Source organism: Artibeus jamaicensis, unplaced genomic scaffold, assembly GCF_021234435.1.
Source record: "Artibeus jamaicensis isolate MK-2021 breed Jamaican fruit bat unplaced genomic scaffold, CSHL_Jam_final contig_2259, whole genome shotgun sequence".
Lineage (NCBI taxonomy): Eukaryota > Metazoa > Chordata > Mammalia > Chiroptera > Phyllostomidae > Artibeus > Artibeus jamaicensis.
In genome coordinates, this window is record NW_026521468.1 from 1320107 (window position 1) to 1339662 (window position 19556).

General features: G+C 44.9%; 1 protein-coding gene across 4 annotated transcripts in view; it reads right to left on the reverse strand.

Moving 5' to 3' along the window:
- The window catches only part of STAT3 (signal transducer and activator of transcription 3), a 55863-nt gene extending 44342 nt beyond the window's left edge, over positions 1–11521 (reverse strand). For all 4 annotated transcript variants that reach the window (XM_037149195.2, XM_037149182.2, XM_037149188.2 and 1 more), the window contains exon 1: positions 11295–11521. The gene's annotated coding sequence lies outside the window, so the exon portion shown is untranslated. The remainder of the gene's footprint in view (positions 1–11294) is intronic.
- Positions 11522–19556: the final 8035 nt, after the last annotated feature.

Here is a 19556-nt window from a genome sequence, read left to right on the forward strand (position 1 = left end):
CCCAGTTCTAAAGGACATAAGCACTCTTCAGAGAACAGCTGATCTTATCCATTAGCATCCACACAGAGAAGGTTAAGAAAAGGCTCAATCGGAAAGAAAAAGAATGAATACTTAGAAAATAATGAAGAAACACTATTCCAATGGAGACAACTGTACTTGAACAACAATTAAAAAAAGAAAAAGAAAAAAGAAACACTATTCCAGTATGCAAGGGGGTAGCTTCTGATCGAAATTCTAAAATCACACTCTTGCACAACCTACCCTGAAGCAGGAATTGACATTGAACGGGTCAATTACTCAACCAACATTGGCCTGGATAACGTAACAACCTTATCAAGCAGGTGCTTATTCCGACTTCACAGATAAGAACATAAATTTTAAGACACAATGCAGACAAGGGTGGAGCCAGAAAACAGACTGGGAGTCTTCAAACTCCCAGGACAGTGGGGTCAAATTATCAGTCTTAAAACCTTATTTCAGCTGTAAGATCTCTGACAAGTAAAATTCTCTCTGAATTTATTATACAAATAATTAAAAGAAAAAAGGGAGAGGCTTGCTTATTTTACCATTAATAAATGAAAGTTAACATTATTCTCTAGACATGTCTAAATAGATCAACACTTAGAAAATTTAAAGATAATTCTTTTTTTTTTTTTAAGATTTTATTTGTTTATCTTTAGAGGGCAAGGGAAGGAGAGAGGGAGAGAAACATCAATGTATGGTTGCCTTCGTGGGTCCCCTGCTGGGAACTGGCCTGCAGGGAACCGGCCTGCAACCCGGGCATGTGCCCTGACTGGGAATCAAACCGCGATTGTCTGGTTCGCAGGCCCGCACTCAATCCACTGAGCTACACCAGCCAGGGCAAGATAATTCTTTTTTAAATTTTTATTTGATTTGAGAGAGAGAGAGACATCGATTGTCCTTCCACTTATTTATCAGTCACTGGCTGATGCAGGTCAGGTGCTTTGACCCGGGATGGAGCCTGCACCGCCGGTGTATCTGGATGCTGCTCTAATCACCTGGGCTACTTGGCCAGGGTTGGCCAATTCTTAAACTGTTTTTAGAAAGTAATTCAAGCAGTCAGAAACTGTCTTACCAAGTTCACAGATATTCTATCCAAAAAAAAATATTGAACATTAATCCAGTCAAATCACGATTGTTTTGATAGTCATAATCTGTTACTGGTTAATACTCAGATTCATAAATACGAAGACGAGTAAACAGAATAAAAATAAGTCTCCAGAGTACCTTTCCCTCAGTGGACTACGTGTCTACCCTACCATTTGCCTTGACCTCCAAAACAACGACGATTCCAAAGCCCTTTGGATGTGACTTCACGAACCCGGAGCTTTCATAGTTCATGGTCCTTTGGAGCAGCAGTTCTCAAACCGAGGACCACCTGCACCAGAGTACCTGGCCGCCTGTCAAAGTGACCGTCAATCTACTAAATCAGAATCTCTGGGGCAGAGCCATGGAATCTTTTCTTTTTAAACAAATACCCCAGGGGTTCTTATGCCAAAGACTTTTACACCAGGAGTTCTCAAAATGTGCTCTCAGAACTTAAGCTTTAAAAACTGAGGACAGTGAGGTGTTTTTGCTTATACAGGTTATATCTGTTAGTATTTGTATTAGAAATTAAAACTGAGCCCTGGCTGGTGTGGCTCAATGGACTGAGTGGAAAGGTTGCCAGTTCGATTCCCAGTCAGGGCACATGCCTGGGTTGTGGGCTAGCTCCCCAGTAGGGGTCAAGTGAGAGGCAACCACACACTGATGTTTCTCTCCCTCTCTTTACCTCTCTCCTCCCCTCTCTCTGAAAATAAAGAAATAAAATCTTTTTTAAAAAATGAGAAATTTTAAAAATATTAACTCATTTAAAAATAATAAACCCAGAACATGTTAACATAAATAACATTTATATGAAAAATAGCTATATTTTTCCAAAAAATGGAAAGAGTATCATTGTTAAAGTTTTTCAAAATTTCTCTAATGTCTGACTTGATAGAACACAGCTGTGCCCTCCCTTATGCATGCTTCTGGGATTGATCTGTTGTAGCATGTTGTTTACGTTGAAGTACATGAAGAAAATTTGGCCTTGTATACCATTTGGAAAAGGGAAGAGAGTATCTTAACAGCCTTTTCAGGTAATTTTGGATGTCCTTCTTTGATACTGCACCAAAACTCAACATGTGATAGTTTCTCAAAGGTTAGAGGCAGTGTGAAATATGAAACTTTATCATGAACTTTTAATACTTGGTTAAATTAAGATCCGTTAGTCTATCCTGCTTTTAGAATAGAATGTCTTTCCATGCATAGTTTTATAAGGTCTAGAACTAATCATTTTGAAAACACTACTTCCGACACATGCAGACCTTCCAGATGTGGATACATTTCAGTGTGCACTTTAAAAAAAAAACAAACGCATTAGTTACCAGTATCCCAGTAGGTCTATCAGTCATTCTTTCAAGTAAACACACGGTGTTTCATGGAAAAAGCAGCTAGTCTGAGATAGCAACTGAACAACTGCACAGTGCGAACAACTGCACAGTGCGTTTGCCGGAGATGACTACCCGGCTTGTGATATGACCACCCGGCTTGCAAGCGGCAGCAGCGCTTCTGTGGGCCTCCCATTACCATACAGAAAACCAAAAGGAAACATCCCCAAGAGTTGAGAGACAATGAAATTAATACTGTTTACTGTTTCATCATGGACATTAAGTGAAGTCGAGTGTTTTTTTTCCTGTGAGTGCAATGAATACAATGACTAATAGTATAAGTGAAAAGGCCACTAAGTAAAAACACAAATATTATGAAAGTAGTTTTGATTTCAAAGACAGCCTGACAGCCCCCTCAAAGGAACTCAGGAACCCCCAGGGGTCTGCTGGACGATACTCTGAGAATTGCTGCTACTGGAAGCTCAAACAAAAATATCAGTGAGCAACCCATCCCTCCAAACAATACAAAATATCGAAAACAACCCCTGCCCCACTTGGCCAAAGGAGCAATGGAGCTGAAACAAAACGGTCTGTTGTGTTTTAGGAATGGCATGCTTGCAATCAATGCAAGATGGGCCCTGGCACACAGCTATATGAACAGCAAGCTTAAAAAAAAATTGGGGCCCTAGCTGGTGTGGCTCAGTGGATTGAGCAACGGCCTGCAAACCAAAGGGTCACTGGTTTGATTCCCAGTCAGGACACTTGCCTGGGTTGCCGGCCAGGCCAGGTCCTCAGTGGGGAGCATGAAAGAGGCAACCACACATTGATGTTTCTCTCCCTCTCTTTCTCCCTCCCTTCCTCTCTGTCTAAAATAAAGAAATAAAATCTTCAAAAAAAATCAGGTTGTGGAAAGCAGCAGTAATTCCTACCTGCGCAGGTGACAAACACACACTGGGGTTTCAGGTACTGAAGCAGCTAGACTGCTCCCCGAATGAAAGTTTAAGGGGGGAAATGTGCACTCCGTTCACTGAAAAACTACATTTCTAGGCAGTATGACAGTATTCGTATATGATCAAAAGATTAAAAGTATGCATGTACAGATTTTTGTGTGTGTCTGAGCACAAATGAGAAAATTTACAACGCTGTTTTCTGCCTTTGTTCTGCAAACAGCCTGCCTGTCACGAGGGGGGTCGTTACAAAACAGTAACACCCACAGCCCAGGATACTGCTGCGCAGACCTTAAAGATGCGAGAGGGACACGAACGCATTCACGGGAGCTGTTTTCTAAGATGCAGCGACAAATGCAAGACACTGAGTTATTGTGTGCAATTGCTCCTTCCTGTGGAGAGAGAAAAGAGAAAGTCTGCACGCGTACCCATAAATCATTCTGAAAAGGTACGTGAGAGAACGTGACTAGCAGTCCCTGAGGAAGAGCATTCAGGAGATGGTGGGGAGAAGCCTTTCCACTTACTGCACACCTTTTTGTACTAAATTGAACCTTTTTTTCTTAACATCACTTTTATAATCAAGAAAACTGGAGTCTGTAACTGAAAGACAAAATGAATATATTCATGCTACAAATCTATGGTTAAGACTCACATTCATCTTTCCCGTGGAAAGGGAAACAGTTTAAAACTATCCGGAGGCAGTAGGGGTCTTCTCTGACCCCCACCTCCAGTCTCATTCTCCCATTACTTCAAAAATATTCTCCGTGGGGGCCCTGGCTGGTATAGCTCAGTGGATTGAATGCAGGCCTGCAAACCACACGATCAAGGTTCGATTCCCAGTCAGGGCACATGCCTGGGTTGCAGGCCAGTTCCCAGCAGGGGACTCACAAGAGGCAACCATACATTGACATTTCTCTCCTTCTCTCCTTCCCTTCTCCTCTAAAGATAAATAAATAAAATCTTTTAAAAATTCTCCGTGGGTATAAAAGAACCGTACTCTCATTGTAAGGCTTAGGTAAACAGGCAGAGGTCTGTGGAATCACACAGCTGCATACAGGGCACTTCTGACCCAGGATACCTCGAATATTTCTAAAGAAACAGGCTTTATTGTTTTTTTCATTAATAAACTTTAATTTTTAAAGCAGCTTTAGGTTCAAAGCAAAATGAAGTGGAAAGTACAGAGAGTTCCCGTAAACTGCCTGTCCCCTGTCAGGTACAACCCCAGCGCCCCCCACAGTGGACATCCTGAGCCACAGTGGTTCTCGATTCTTCACCATGGTGAGTAGGACCCTGAAGCATCCTGTGTGCTTTTACCCACTGACGTCCCCCTCCCACTTTGCACTCTGATGCAGGGAAAGCGACACATGGAATTAGGAATAAATACTGACATTTGCCTTCAGAATGCTCTGATTATTCCACCTGCCCCTATGTGTGAAACAGTTACCATCCTAATTATGTTTTAGTTTGTTTCATGTTTCAGTAAATTCGCTTCCCCTAACATATTGATAAAAAGAGGCCCAGATACAAAGAGGACCTGCCAGGCAGTCAGTCTGAGATGAAATATTTATTGTGTCTAAACCACAAGTAGGAAAAAATTCAAAGGCCGACGCTTTGAATGCTAACTCGATGCGATATTGCACTTCGGTTTCTAGGAGAGGTAATTACACAGCTAACGTCTGGGGCTGGAGGTTTTGAGGATGACATCTGAGTGGAATGGGGGTGGGGGGAGTAGAGCAAAGTAAAAGTCTAATGCTTTGAGACTTTTAGAAAAAGTACTTGCTAAACAGCAAGACCAAATTAATATTAGAAAAGCTGCAAAAAACATCTTCAGGAAGCTTTCACCTAAGTAGGTGCTCAAATGCAGACTCGAGTCCACTAATTCTTGTACCAAGAATGAGAGGCCAGGACACCGCAAAGGAATAAAATCAATCGACAAGGCGGGAAAACAGGTGGTTAACAGCAGACAGGGCAGGGTTTTTCTGAACTGTGTTTACCTTCGATCATCTAAATCAGTTTTCAGAAATCGCTGCTACAAAAACTACCCAAACATCCCCCTAATAATTTGCACTCCTCCTCCACAATGGGGAAGCCATTTATTTACCAGAAGGTTTACTTTCTCTTTCAAGCGCTGCTGGCTTCCTCCTGCCGCACATACAGCCAAGAAACAACTGGGAGGCCTTTCCTTCCTGCCTTCTCCCGTCCCACGCAGCGGAGCTGGAGTGCAGAGAACCTGTGTGTAGGGAAGCCGAGGGCTGCTTCTTCACCACAAGGCCACTTTGAATACCAATTCGTTTGCACACACGAGTTAAAGGACAGGAAAGCAGCTCCACTCCTCCAGTGAAAACACGCTCTTCCAAACGCACACACATACACGCAGATGAGGAGAAGCGAATCGCCGTCCGGCCTCACACACTCCATTCACTCTGCTGCACCCCCACACTGTACACTGTCCCCCCGCCTTGCCTCACTCCTCTACCCCTCAAACTTTCAGTAGTATCTGTACTTTTTGTGTCATAAAGAACTTCAAGGGATTGTTCAAGTTTCTAAGTAGCAAGAAATTGATCATGTGTTTAATGTTTAATGCTTCAAATAAACGAGCCTCAATCATAGGCACCTGAAGATGCAGAGCGACTTCTCACTGGGACACTGGTGTAAGCGGGAATTTCTGGTCCATCTCCTCCACCAGAGTGTGAACCCCCATAGGCCCACGACATTTAGTTTGCTCTTATTAGGTAAGAATCTCCCAGTTACTCCTTCTTTCCTTGTTTTGAGTCATTAATGGCTACCGTGAATTATAACTTCCTGACTTTGCAGTTAGATACTGCAGTTTTTAATAATATTAATTATTATCACTAAAAAATGTTGGTTATCTGCCAGGCACTGTGCAAAGTACTTTACATACATTATTTTGCTTCATCTTCACAACTCCCCTCCAACAGAACCTGGTACCTGCATTTTTTGGATGGAGATACTGAAACTTGGAGAAGTTAAAGCAACTGACCCCAAGGTCTAAGAGGTGGTGAATCAGGATGAAAACCCGAAGAGTCTGACCTCATAGCCCATTCTTTTCCCTCTTACAGCGACTGGGGACCATAAAACCCTCAAACACACCAGCCAAGCATTGACATTGCAATAGCAGTCACCTCAGAAAAGCTCAAAATATAAGTTCCTCGCCCACTGTAGCTAAAAAGTCAAAGGTCAGATAAAAGTTCACTGATTAGAATCACTTACTATGGATGGAGATAACAGGAAGGTAAACCAGAAAATCCAAACCTTATTTTATCAGGGTCGGGGGAGGAGATTTGCCTTCCTTACTATCCTTTCATTAGACTATGAAAAAGGAATTTGCAATAAATCTGTCCAAGATAAATTGATAAGTAGAAAAAGCTGCAAAAAAATCTGGAGAAATATACAGCAAACTATTCACAGGATATATACATAGTTTTTATTTCTACAAATTTAAATTTTTTATAATAACATGTATTCTTTAATTATTTTTCACATATTGTATTGAATTTACTGTGGTGACACAGGTTTAAAAAGTATATACATTTCAAGGGTACAATTGTATAACACATCATCTATATATTGTGTTCACCACCCAAAGTCCAGTCTCCTTCCGTCACCATTTATCCCCACCTTTCCCTCTTCTGCCTGCCTCCACACCCTTGCCCCTCTGAGAATTACCAAACATATATTACTTCTGTAAACAGGACAAAAGAGCTTATTTTAATGACATTTGAACCCAATCGTTAACAGAAGAGAAGGGATGAGAGAGCTCCAGCTCCACAGCTTCCTTTCCCCTCAGTCCACTTCCAACTTAAGAACTTGCACTTGGAGCTCCTGAATGCACCACACTGTCTTCAGCCTCTTACCACTCCATCCCTGCAGCCTTGAATGCAACTGTTTACCACTTAGCTCTGAGTTCCTAACTCAGCCTACAAAGCCCTATTCCAGGCTTCCCACCTGCTAAACCCCCTGTATGGCAAAGCCTTTTCTCACCCCTGAAGAGAATTAATCTCTTTTAATAAGACACTTAATAAGAACTTGGATTTATGGAGTTCTTACCATGCGCCAGGGTTTTACCTGTATTATTTCACTGAATCTTCCATGGCCCTCAGAGACGGGTACTGTTATCTTCTGCTTTTGCAGATAAGAAAACTGAGGTTTGGGCACTGACTAGGAAAGAGCAGATCCAAGATCCAATCTCAGAGCTGTTTGACTCCAGAGTTTGAGCCTGAAACGGCTCCTCTGTCATCTGCTCTGCCCTAGTCCTACTGACCTGGCACACTCCCTGGTTCTCACAGGAATGCCTGCAGTTCTGTGCAAACAGGGACCATGTCTCATTATCCTTGGATCCTGCCTCGCACAATAACCGGCTCTCCATGTAGAACGTGTGCCTAACAGAACCAAGAGTTGTGATTACCCTGACATGATGAGAACTAACCATAACAGAAATTCATTCCTCCCTAGGCTATTTCCTTTAAAAAATGGAGACATTCCAAACAATTTACCAGCAAAGAACCATCTGGCCGTCCTGACTAAACTGTGCCACAGTAAGTCCCTAGCAATGAATATGTAACCACGTTAATTTTTTTCACCACAACCAACAAAGACTGAAACAGCCCACCAATATGACCCTGTTGGACCTCCCCAAGGCTGCTCCAGGACACCAGAGATTTTCAGGGTCTGGGGGTGTCCTTCATGTGCTCTTTGGCTGGTTTTTATGAATGAGCCAAAAGTTATAGTAAAATCTTTTAAATGCATAAGACAAAATGTGAATGGTCAATTTGTAGCCAATTAAAAATCCCTCAGAAAACATCTCTGCACTTAATCCACACAAATTGCATAAATCAGGACACCTCTCTCTGGGTGCTGGCCCAGTGTATCAGGTCAATCTCAACAACTGCACTAGGGCAGAGGCCATGTGCACTGATACACTTTGCACAAATTAACCAACACCAGACACGCCATAACAAAACACCAGGACTTGGCCTCAAACATCTTCATTTATTATTATTTTTTTGGCTCTGGATTAGTTTGTAATTGATTGATTTTAGAGAGAGAAGAAGGGAGAGAGAGAAATATCAATCAGTTGCCTCCTGTATGTACCACAACCAGGGATTGAACCCACAACCTAGGCATGTGCCCTGGCCGGAACTGAACCGGCAAAGTTGCGGTTTACAAACTGACTCGCCAACCGAGCTGCGTGGCAAGGGCCTCAAACATCTTTAAAAGCTTCCCCTACAAAAGGACAGAACTGAAATTCCTTGGTCTTGTATTCAAGATATCATATAAGTAGGCACTTCTTCCCCACTACCTTCCGCATCTACCAGGATTTTGTGCTATACCCCCAGACCTCCCCGCCCCCAATTCTTTATACCTATCAAATTCCAGCCACTACTTGGGACCCAGATCAAATCTCTCCTTTGGCAAGAAGACTTCCTAGGCAACTCCAGGCCTTGTAACCTCCCCTTCCTCTACAGACCTGCAGCCTTTAGTGCAACACTATTCAACAGAACTTCCCACGGTAACGGAAGTGCTCTTTATCTGTGCTATGTATTTTTTTTATATAAAGTAGCTAATTTTTTGAACATCAGACAATGTCGCACCATCTCTTTGAGTTGTACAGGTAAAGCATTTTATCAAGTTGCCTCTTGTAAACTACAAGTTCTATAAACATATTATCTTATTCTTCACATCAACTTTCACTAAGTTGCAAACAGTAAATACTTGTTGATTTGTAAACCACTTCTGAGAGCGCTAGAAGGTAGAAAGGTGCTGAACTCCATGTCTGAAATGAGGGTCACTATCTCGGCCCCATCTCACATCGGAACGTGCAGGGGCAAGGAGGAGAAAGCGACTTTCTGAAAACACAAATGACCACTGACTCAGCCACAGGCACTTTAGTGGAAGTGACATTTAGGTCACAACTGTTCTTTATCTACAAGTTTGCCTACATAAACATCTCTTTCCATTGGCAAAGAGCTAGATTTTGATGATAAATCACGACTGAAAAGTTAGTTACTTCCCAAGTTGGAGCAGTCAGAAAAACAACCCAAGCAAACCCCTTTTGTATTTTTCCCCTGTTTGTATATCACAGATCTCCCATGGAGTCTCATGGCCTGTTCCTGGTACTTCACTGTCCAGGTCTTCGTTAGAATCTCGCTGACAGTTTCCCCAACAGGGTCTGCACTATCTCTAAATCAAGACCAACTCCCTGAGCAAAAGAACACAATTTACAGAAGGTGTGAGTCCCACCACTACGGCCCTCAGCTGTCTTGGGCAAATGTCTTGTTCCCTTAGTCTCAATTTCCTTACCTACAAAATAGGGTTAAGTTTTTATAAACTGTCTACCCCTTGTGGGTCAAGTCCTAACTGAATATTTCCACATGTTTTCTCTTCCCAAAAGAACTACGTATAAAAGATTCATAAATTTGCTAGTGACTAAGACAGACTCTCCAACAGCTCCAATGATTTTTTGTATACTGCAGACTTCTTTCCCTATCCCACTATGCAAATGTCTGAGCATAAATTCTGCTAGCATTCCAGTCTGGCACATGTAATAAGGAAATAGATGTGTTGACTCAGGGAACACAGACGTAGTTAACATATAGTAAAATAGAAAGTTGGCCGAATCAAGTTATAAGAGTCTAACAGGCACATATAACAGAATGTGCCATTCTGATTTATTCAGACCAATGCTTTATCAGCACAGCTAACCAAAAAGTTACAAGCCACACACAAAATACATATACCCTGTAATAGAATCCGCAGATGCACATTATATACATTTTTTATTTTTTTCAAAATGGGTGCCAGCATCATACACACACCTGATATAACAGAGGGATGGGAACGAAACACAGAAAACCCAACTGAGGTGACAGTTTGAGTCTTGCTCACTTAACCCCGGCCACACAGCCCAAACACAGGTAAAGTCTGCATGCACTGCGTCCCCAAGGCCAGCCTAGCCTGTCTTTGTTTCCCTCTCCTCTGCATTTACCCAAGATCTTGGCTCGGAGACAAAAAAAAAACTCCTACTCTCGATTGGTTCATTCTGTCCTATGCAATTAAGCAACACCACAATCCAGTAAACGCAAGGGCTCAATTATTTATCTTCTGGCCGAGTTTACCAGGTGTTTATAAAAGAACAATGTCAAGGAGAAAAGAGGTTTATTTCTCTCTCGAGCTGGCTTGATGGGGGAGGGGGTGTTATTTTGTTTTGTTTTTTAGAAGGCGGTTGGAGAGAAGCACGGCTTACCCCAGCCTAGAAAAAGACGGCAGGGAATTTAGAAAGAGTATGTAAGACTGTCAATTTCCCTACAGGAAACTTGACTCTTAGGCAATACTCCTACCCACAACCAACTAGGGGGGACTGTAGGGGGAAGACACCTATTCTCACCTCCAGAGGGGCACGGCTGGTTCCTAAAGGATCGAGAACAGGGCAAGGCCGGGGTATGGGGGCGGGGGCTCTCTGCAACACCCCCCCCACCTCCCGGTGACCTCCAGCGGCTTGACAGTCGCTCCTGCGGCCGGACGTCTCTGGAGCCCCAGGGAGCAGGAAGTCGGGGGGCTGTCCCTCACTCCTGCCACCCCCACCCTAGCGCGCTCTCGCCCCACGGACCTCCCCCTCGAGCCCATTCTCTCTTCCTCGTCGCCTCCCCTTTCTCCGAAGAATGAAACTTCCTTCCAGCCCCCTCTGTCTTTTCAGAGACCCGCTCCTGTCATCTCCGGGAGTTGTCCCTTCAGAGCAACCCTCCGCGTCTCCTCGTACCGTCCCGCCCCACTGAAGTTTCCTTCCACAACTTCCCCGAACAACACAGAAGCTCCCAGGCCCTCCCACGTCCCCCGGGATCCCCAGGCCTGGGAGCCGTCGGGACTGAGGGGCGGCCCCACCCTTCGCCCCCTTCACCTGTTTCTCGGGCTGAGGCCCGACAGGACAGGGTGTGCTCGCGCCGGGGTGCGGGCCGCGGGATCCCTCGGGCCGCGGGGTCTCTGCTAGCAGACGGGGCACAGAGAGCGGAGCGGCGCTGCTCGTCAAGGATCCGGTTCGGGTTCACTCCCTGCGCTGCGACGACGGAACCCCAGACTCTCCCTCCCTGACTACGCCGCAGCTCCGGAAACCTCTGAATTACAGCCCCTCCAGCCAATCCCCGCCCAGCCCCAGCCTGGCCCCGACACTCTGTCCTGCATAATTCATGAGACAGCCACTGTTCTCCTCCACCCAGAGGCCTCGGAGCTTGTACTGCACGCCCCAATCTCCACCAACTGACCAATGAGAACAGCCTCTGGGAGAAAGGGCGGAGTCAACCGAGGCTGAGAACACCCGTACGGGCTGTTCCGAAGTCTTAGTGCTCCTCCCTCCGCAGCAGCAGGGGAATTGCCGAGGTCTCGGCCCAGAAGCCCAGGGGGAGGGAGGAAGGATGACTGGAATGCCCTGCTAAAAACTCAGCTGAGTTCCTGGCAGTGCGTGACGTCAAGACACTTTAAATGCCCCGATGCGGCTCTCTTTTGCTTGCTCTCTCTTTTTCCGGTTCTTGACAGCACGTGGCCGCGAGAGTGGGAGCTACTTACCACGTGGGAATCAGTCAGTTAGACAGTCCTGAGGTATCGCCAGATCCTCAAGGGGCCCAACACCTCAACTGGGTTTCTGGGGACAGCAAAAAGAACATGGGTGACTCCTGCCTGCTTTGAACTTAAGTTTCTGCGTGAGGCGGGACACACACACCCGGAAATATGACGTGGAAATAGAGTAATTACTAGAGTGCGTGGGGAGAGAACAGTGGATTTAACCCTGTTCTCCGTTCCGTCACTTGAAACATCAAATGCCAACTGCTCGCACATTGGCCAATTCACAAGAATGCAGAAGACAACATACACAAAAGTTGACACATATACACATTATTTTTATGCATCTGAGTTGACATACCTGAAATTGCCTGTCCTTTTTTTCCTGGTCAACTTAGATAGCAAGTAATACTGCATTGAAGCTAGGAGTTTAGAGGAAATGTAGACATTCTACCTTACATAATAGAGGATGCACTTTGCATAATGAAATGATTTGTGTGTGTGTGTGTGTGTGCGCGCGCACGTGTGCTGATATTATCAGGTTTTTTTTAATAACAGCTATTAGTGTTTGTGTTTGTTGTGTTTAGTACCAAGGGGTATAAAGATGAAATCTTAAACGGGCTCATTATGTCATCACCCAGATAACCCCTGATGACGTTTTTTCAATGAAACTAACACATGTTGTGATTAGAAATTCGAAGAGTTCAGAAAAGTTGAGAATTAGACATGAAAAACTTACCCCTTCCCTCCCCCAGTTCTTCTCCCCAAGGATAGCTATTCTTATTAATTTCTGGTGAGAAAATCAATGACTCTTAACCTTCGGTAGGGGTGTGGCCCCAGATCCTTCTGGACTGTGCTGGAGACTACGGATTCTAGCCCTAGAAACATCCAGCATGAGCAGTATATTCTCATGGTTCCTCAGATACCTGAAGCCGAGCTAAAGTCTCCAGATTTGGACCTCTGGACCACTTTATTTATATCCAGGTGAGAGGTGAGAGCAGTGTAGAGCAAACTGGTAGGCTCACTGGTGATAGAATCGAGGTTCCCTCTGCCCTCCTAATAGACTTGGCCCAGTGTGGAAATTGCTGTATCTATCTGTAATGTGTGTGTGTGTGTGTGTGTGTGTGTGTGTGTGTGTGTGTGTGTGTGTGTGTCGATTGCTGTGTCTACCTTTATCTTCAACCAGGACGAATATCCCCACCTTCCACCTCCCAAAGCTCTGCTTTAGCTGTGCTGTCCCATGCAGTTGACTGCCTCCCTAGTAAAATGGGGTCTAATATCGGCCTAGTTATTTACTGTTTACAAAGCCCTTACACACTCATTACCTCTTTCTTTCTCACAACAATTATGTGTAGCAGATAGGAGAGGCCATGTTATATACTGATAGGAAACGGAGGCCAAAAATAGTATGACGATCTCAGATCATGGAGATACTCAGAGGTGTACCAGGCGGCTGCAGGGCCAGGTTTTTGGAACTCCACATCCCATAGCTTTGTTCCGTCCACTCAAATGCTGCCCTCCTACCATGACTACTCAGCAGCTGGCTTTCGATCCCCTCGTTGCCCTCCCCAGCTTTCACATTGAGAATCTGCCCCTGAGCTTACCTGTTCCACCTGCAAAACCCCTCTCCAGCCCAGCCACTGGCCTTTCTCCACATTGCCAGTCCTCTTGACTTAAACATGGCAGTTTCTTTTAGTTGAGCCAGTGTGTTGCCCTGAACTCCCCTTTCCAGCACCATCTCTTTCTCTCACTCCTTAAGCTCCCACACTACATTAATCACCCTCCTCCAAACATGTCAGCACCTCCACAATTTTACGCCATTGTGAATCTTCCCACCACCTGGAATCCCCTCTCTTTCCTCATTTCCTACCAGAGAAACTCTTACTCACTCTTCAAAGCCCAGTTCCCAGATTACTTCTGGGCTTCCTGAGAGTCTTCCTGGCAAAATGAATCTCTTCTTCGGCCGGACTCCCACAGCAGATTGCTTCCCCATCTAATATGATATTCTCGTCCTCAGACTGTCAGGTACCCATGAATTCACCAGTTCCTGATAAATAAAATTAATGACTAACATTAATCATTAAGTAATAACCATGTTGCAGAAACTGAGCTAAGGTTTTTACACAGATTTCCTCAGTGGGTCCTCACCAGAACCTAGGGAGGTCGGGTACTATTATAATTCTCATTTTCGCCTGAGAAAACTGTGGTTGAGAAAGTGAAAGACGGGTCTAAGCTCCCACAGCTAGAAACTACAGGTAAACTCAGAGTGAGAATTGGGTCTGGGTGACTCCAAAGCCCGGACTCTCTGCCCACATGATTGAAAGCATTTACCAGCTAGCCCAGAACTCGCCTACAGCTGATTTAATTAAATAGTAATGAATGTGTTGAATAATCATATTGGCAATAGCGAACACTTACAGAGTGTTTACTGTGTTCTAGCCAGTACTCTTCAGTTTGTTGTATAACCCATGTAGTAGCTCATTCGATCCTTACAGTGATCCCATGAGAAGGATACCATAACTTTACAGACGAAGGAAATGAGGCTCGCCCAAGATTAAGGGACTTCCCCAAGAACACAGAGCTGCTAAATGACAGGGTCAAGATTCAAGTCCAAGTGGTCTGTTTCGAGATCCAGAATAACTGCTCTTTCTTGACTATGTCTCCGAGCCTAACTTTCATCATGGATCCCCAAAGAAGGGTCTAAAGCAGGGGAAAGCGGAGGCCCTCGTCTCTACCCATCAGGTGAATAAAGGCAGAATGCAGAGACCCAGTGAGTTTGTGGTGGTATACAAACTTGTCTGCAAATTCTTAGACACTTTTTCCATCTAAAAGTAAAGTCTAATTCCATTCCCTCGGTGACTTGCTTCTAATAAATAGAATATAGTGGAAATGATGCTACATGACTTCTGAGGTTAGGTCATGAAAGGCAATATAAGCATCCCCTTTACCTCCTGTCTGAAGAACAATCCCCTCGATATTTTCTAGATTAAGCTCCTTTCCTAGGCTGCTTAAAATATCATTCATACTATGACATTCTGTTCCTTCAGTGGCTTCCATGAGGCTTAAGATAAAAAAAGTTCTCCTTTTTCTTTAAGGCCCTACTTACCCCACCAACTTTCCTCCTGCCCACTAAATTCCAGCCACCCATTTCCCACCTCAGGGCCTTTGCATATGCCAGACTTTTTCCTTCACCAGCTTTGGCATGGTTAGTTCTTCTCACCCTTCTGGTCTCACCTGCTCAGAGAGGCCTTGCCTAACTACCCTCACCTGTAGTTACTCCAGCCCCTTAATCTCTATCTCTATATGGTGTTTCCTTATTTCTTAGCATAATTCTCATTTTACTGATCTGTTTACAGTTTATTATCTGTCTTCCTCATTGTACCATCTGTTCCAAAGATAATGAATCCTACCTGTCCGGTGCTTCCTTGTCTCTCCAGGGCCTGGGGATGGGTTCCAAGAAATACTTCTCGAATGAGTGGGAGTGCTCTTGGCTCCGCCCCGGGCCCTTTCTGAGCTTCAGCAATTCTCCTCTCCCCCTGACCCTCTCCACTTATTCCCTTCCTTCTCGCTCCAAAAATACTCCTTTCCTATCTTGACCCTCAAGTTACCCCCCTTTGCTAGCTTGGCTCCCCGGTCCTCACCCCGACTTGTGCCTCCAGACTGGCTTCTGCCAGGTTGGGGCTTCTGACCTCTCGTCTCCATAACTCAGGGCCCTCGAAGGCCGTCAGGACCTCAACTCCTCCCAGCTGATGTCTTCTCAGTCATTTCACTTCATTTGGCTGTAGGATCTGGCATGGTTGCTCATCCTCTCCCTTAGACGCACTTCCCTTCCTCGACCATCACAGTGGTGGATGGCAGCAAACTGCATTAACTGGAAAGCTGATGGGGGCTGAAATGACACACCTTGGTCCGAATCCCGGCCCCCACACAGAATAAGCAGTGCAACCATGGACAAATTGTTTGACCTCTCTCAGCTTCAGCACCCTTGTCTTCAAACAGAGACTAGAATGCTGACCTTTGGGAAGTTTGCATTCAAGTGCTTTTGATTGGAAATACTTTCAAGTTGATTGGAAAGTAGAGCATGGCAGGTGAGAACCGGGTCCTGGCAGGGTCCACTGCTCAGCCGCCCAGCCAGCAGTATAACCTGGGGCCGATTGCTTAACCATGTGAGCTTCCGTGTGCTTCTCTGTGAAACAGAGAATAGGAGACCCTCTACCTCCTGGGTCATCACGAAGATTAAATGAGATAACCGGCAAAGCACACGATATAGCACCTTGCAACCCTCAACATATGTTTGCTTTTATTATCTCATGCAGTAAAACAAAGTGGAGCAAGGGGAGAACTTATTGAAAGGTAGCTGAGACCTCTCCCAGATTTGAATGAAGGGTTAAACATCCGCACCCCTCCCCCCCAGGACGGTTGCAGAAATCTCACCAGAGAGGGTCCCTGAAAGGAACCCTCCACTAAAACTCTGCCTTTTCCTCGTCGTGACTTGACTTGAGGCCACTAATAAAAATGTTCAGTCTCCATGGCTTGTGGCTCAAAACTCCACACTGCCGGCAGAGGAGATTTCATTAGCCAGGGAAGGACCACACGTCCATCCTTGATAAAGAGGTGGGGGTCTTGGTCACTCCACAGAGACAAGGCCCTGCAGGGAGGTGGCTGGAACTTTGAACAGAGGAGCGAGCAATACAGACCAGAATTACCTGAGATGGTGTTTATGAAACAGCCCTGCAAGACACCCTTCTCCCTCCCCGGCCATCCCAACTCCCATTCCCCCTAAAGGTGGGCACACGCCGCGGATTCTGAACCCCATCCTCTTCACGCCCTTACTCCCCCCTTGACTCTCATCTACTCCAAGCACTTCCAGGGTCACCTGTCTCCTGAGAACTTTTATGCTGAGTCTCACTAGGCATAGATAATTACTTTCTCTCCTGGGTCAGCAGCAACTTCCTGCATGCAATGATTATTTCCCCATCTATAAAAAAGACTCCTTTTAGCCCTGACCTGTGTGGCTCAGTTGGTTGGGTGTGGTCCCACAAAGCGAAAGCTCACCGGTTTGATTCCCAGTCAGGGCAGATGCTTAGGTTGCAATTTCAGGCACGTGTTTCTCTCTCGCGTCGATGTTTCCCTTTCTTTCTCCCTCCATGCCTCTCTCTAAAGATCAGTAAACACATAATTTTTTAAAGACCCCTTCTGTATCTTGCATTCCATAATTCTAGTAACTATTTCCTTGGTCGTGCCTTCAGTTTTCCCACTTTTCCCGTCTTCCCGCATGCCGTTCCCTTTGCCTAAAGAAACTTCACATTCCACTGCTTGCGTTCAATGAACATGTGTTGAGTACCTACTGTTTCAAGAGGTGTCTCTTGGGTCCTGCCTGGCTCCAGGCCTCCTTTCCTGGGAATTGCTCTTCCCCTCCCCCAATCGTACACTGGAATGGGTAGCTTCGGCCACATCCGTGCGACCTGATCTGGTCCTCCTGGCCACAGGTTATGGAACCCAGGGTAAACACTAATGTTAACTGGCTTAATCAGATTCTCTCTGCCAGGAATTTAGAATTTGAAACGGAGAGGCACAGAGCCTGGGTTCCATTAATGTCGGCATCTTAGAGAGGGCCATGCATCAGCTTTCTCCCAGAAGTCCCTGGAGACGCCCTGATTCCTACGCCTCCTTGCCTGGCCGCTCAGCGGTTCCTTGGAGTCCAGAGGATATCTTGGCTGCTTTTCAATATAAGTTTCTTTTCTTCTACTTTCATCCAAATGACATTAACCAATACAATCGTATTTGAGATTCTGTTAGGCTCTGGTGACATAAAGATCAAGTAAAAAAAAAAAATCAAGTAAAACAGTATCTCTTCCCTGCAGCAAAATATATTTGAAATCCTACTGAGGTTTAGAATCATGACTTTTAAGCCCAAGTCCTCCCTTGAGTTTCTCCGGGGTCCTAAGGCCACCCCAGGGCAACCCCACTGCATTTTGCTTCAACTGGCTCACAGTCCTCTGTCGGAGCTATTTTGAACGTCTGCCTCTCCCACTAATTACAAACCCCTTAAAATCAAGAGCTGCGGTTGTTGTCTTTTTAGTCACATGGCTCCTAGCACAGTATCACAAACAGATAATTCAGAAAGAACATCTGTTGTTTTGTCTGCCTGGCATCCTCTCCCCTTTTTATCAATAACAGCAACCCAATTTCCCTTCAGGAATCAGCCTTTTTTAAAAATACTCAATCCTACAGTTCAGGTGGGTTCTAGAGGTGGTGCGTGGCCTAGACCTGGCCAGAGGCATGTTGACTTGAAGATGCGACCCATCAGGGTGGATGGGTGTCGTTATCTGAGATTCTAGCTGGAAGGGTTTGGAAAGAAACCCTCTAAACTGGGCCTGTTCAGCTGTTAAAGCCATAAACCTGCAGTCATTGGTGGTCGTCTTTGCCAACACATGCGAGAAACCTGATTTTAATGAAACAAACGCAGTGGAAAAGAGAAGATAGGAAGAGACGAATTCTTAATGATATGACATCAGAACTTACATCCACACACCCCTAGACCTCTCTCATCAGGATCTTTTTCAATTACACTAATTTCCTCTCTGCTTGTTTAGTTTCTGCTGAGGCCAGTTTGAGGCAAGTTTATGTCACTTGCAATAGAAAAAGTCTTGTAATTAATTCATTAATTTATTCATTCATTCAACAAATGTTTATTGACATAAAGTTCTATGGACGCCCCGAAAAGGGAGTGATTAGTATGACTGGGGGGGAGGTGGGAAAGAGGTTGGTGAAAGAGGAGAGGTAGAGCCCTGGCCGGTGTGGCTCAGTTGATTAGAGCATCCTCCTGAAAACTGGAAGGTGGCAGGACTGGTTCCTGATCAGGGCACAGGCCTGGGTTGGGGGTCAGGTCCCCAGTTGGGGGCACGTGAGAGGCAACCACACGTTGATGTTTCTCTCCCTCTCTTTCTCCCTCCCTTCCCCTCTCTCTAAAAATAAAGTCTTTTAAATAAATAAGTAAATAAATAAAACATATCAATGTCCTGGCCGATGTGGCTCAGTGGATTGAGTGCTGGCCTGTAAACCAAAGGGTGGCTGGTTCAATTCACAGTCAGGGCATATGCCTGGGTTGTGGGCCAGGTCCCCAGTAGGGGGCGCGCGAGAGGCAACCACACATTGATGTTTCTCTCCCTCTCTCCCTTCCTTACCCTGTATCTAAAAATAAATAACTAAAACCTTTAAAAAACTTCTCAAAATTGGTGAATTTTTGTGTAGCCATTTTAATATTGAAGATGAAAGAAGATACAGAACATTTTCAGAATATTATGCTTTATTATTTCAAGAAAGGTAAAAATGCAAATTAAATGAAAAAAAGATTTGCACAGTGTATGGAGAAGGTGCTGTGACTGATCAAATGTGTCAAAAGTGGTTTGCAAAGTTTGATGCTGGAGATCTCTTGCTGGACGATGCTCCACGGTTGGTTAGACCAGTTGAGGTTGCTGACAATCAAACTGAGACAATTAATTGAGAACAATCAACATTATATCACGTGGGAGATAGCCAACATACTGAAAATATCCAAACCAATAAAGTTATTGGTGAAAATAAATGTATCTTTTATTTCATG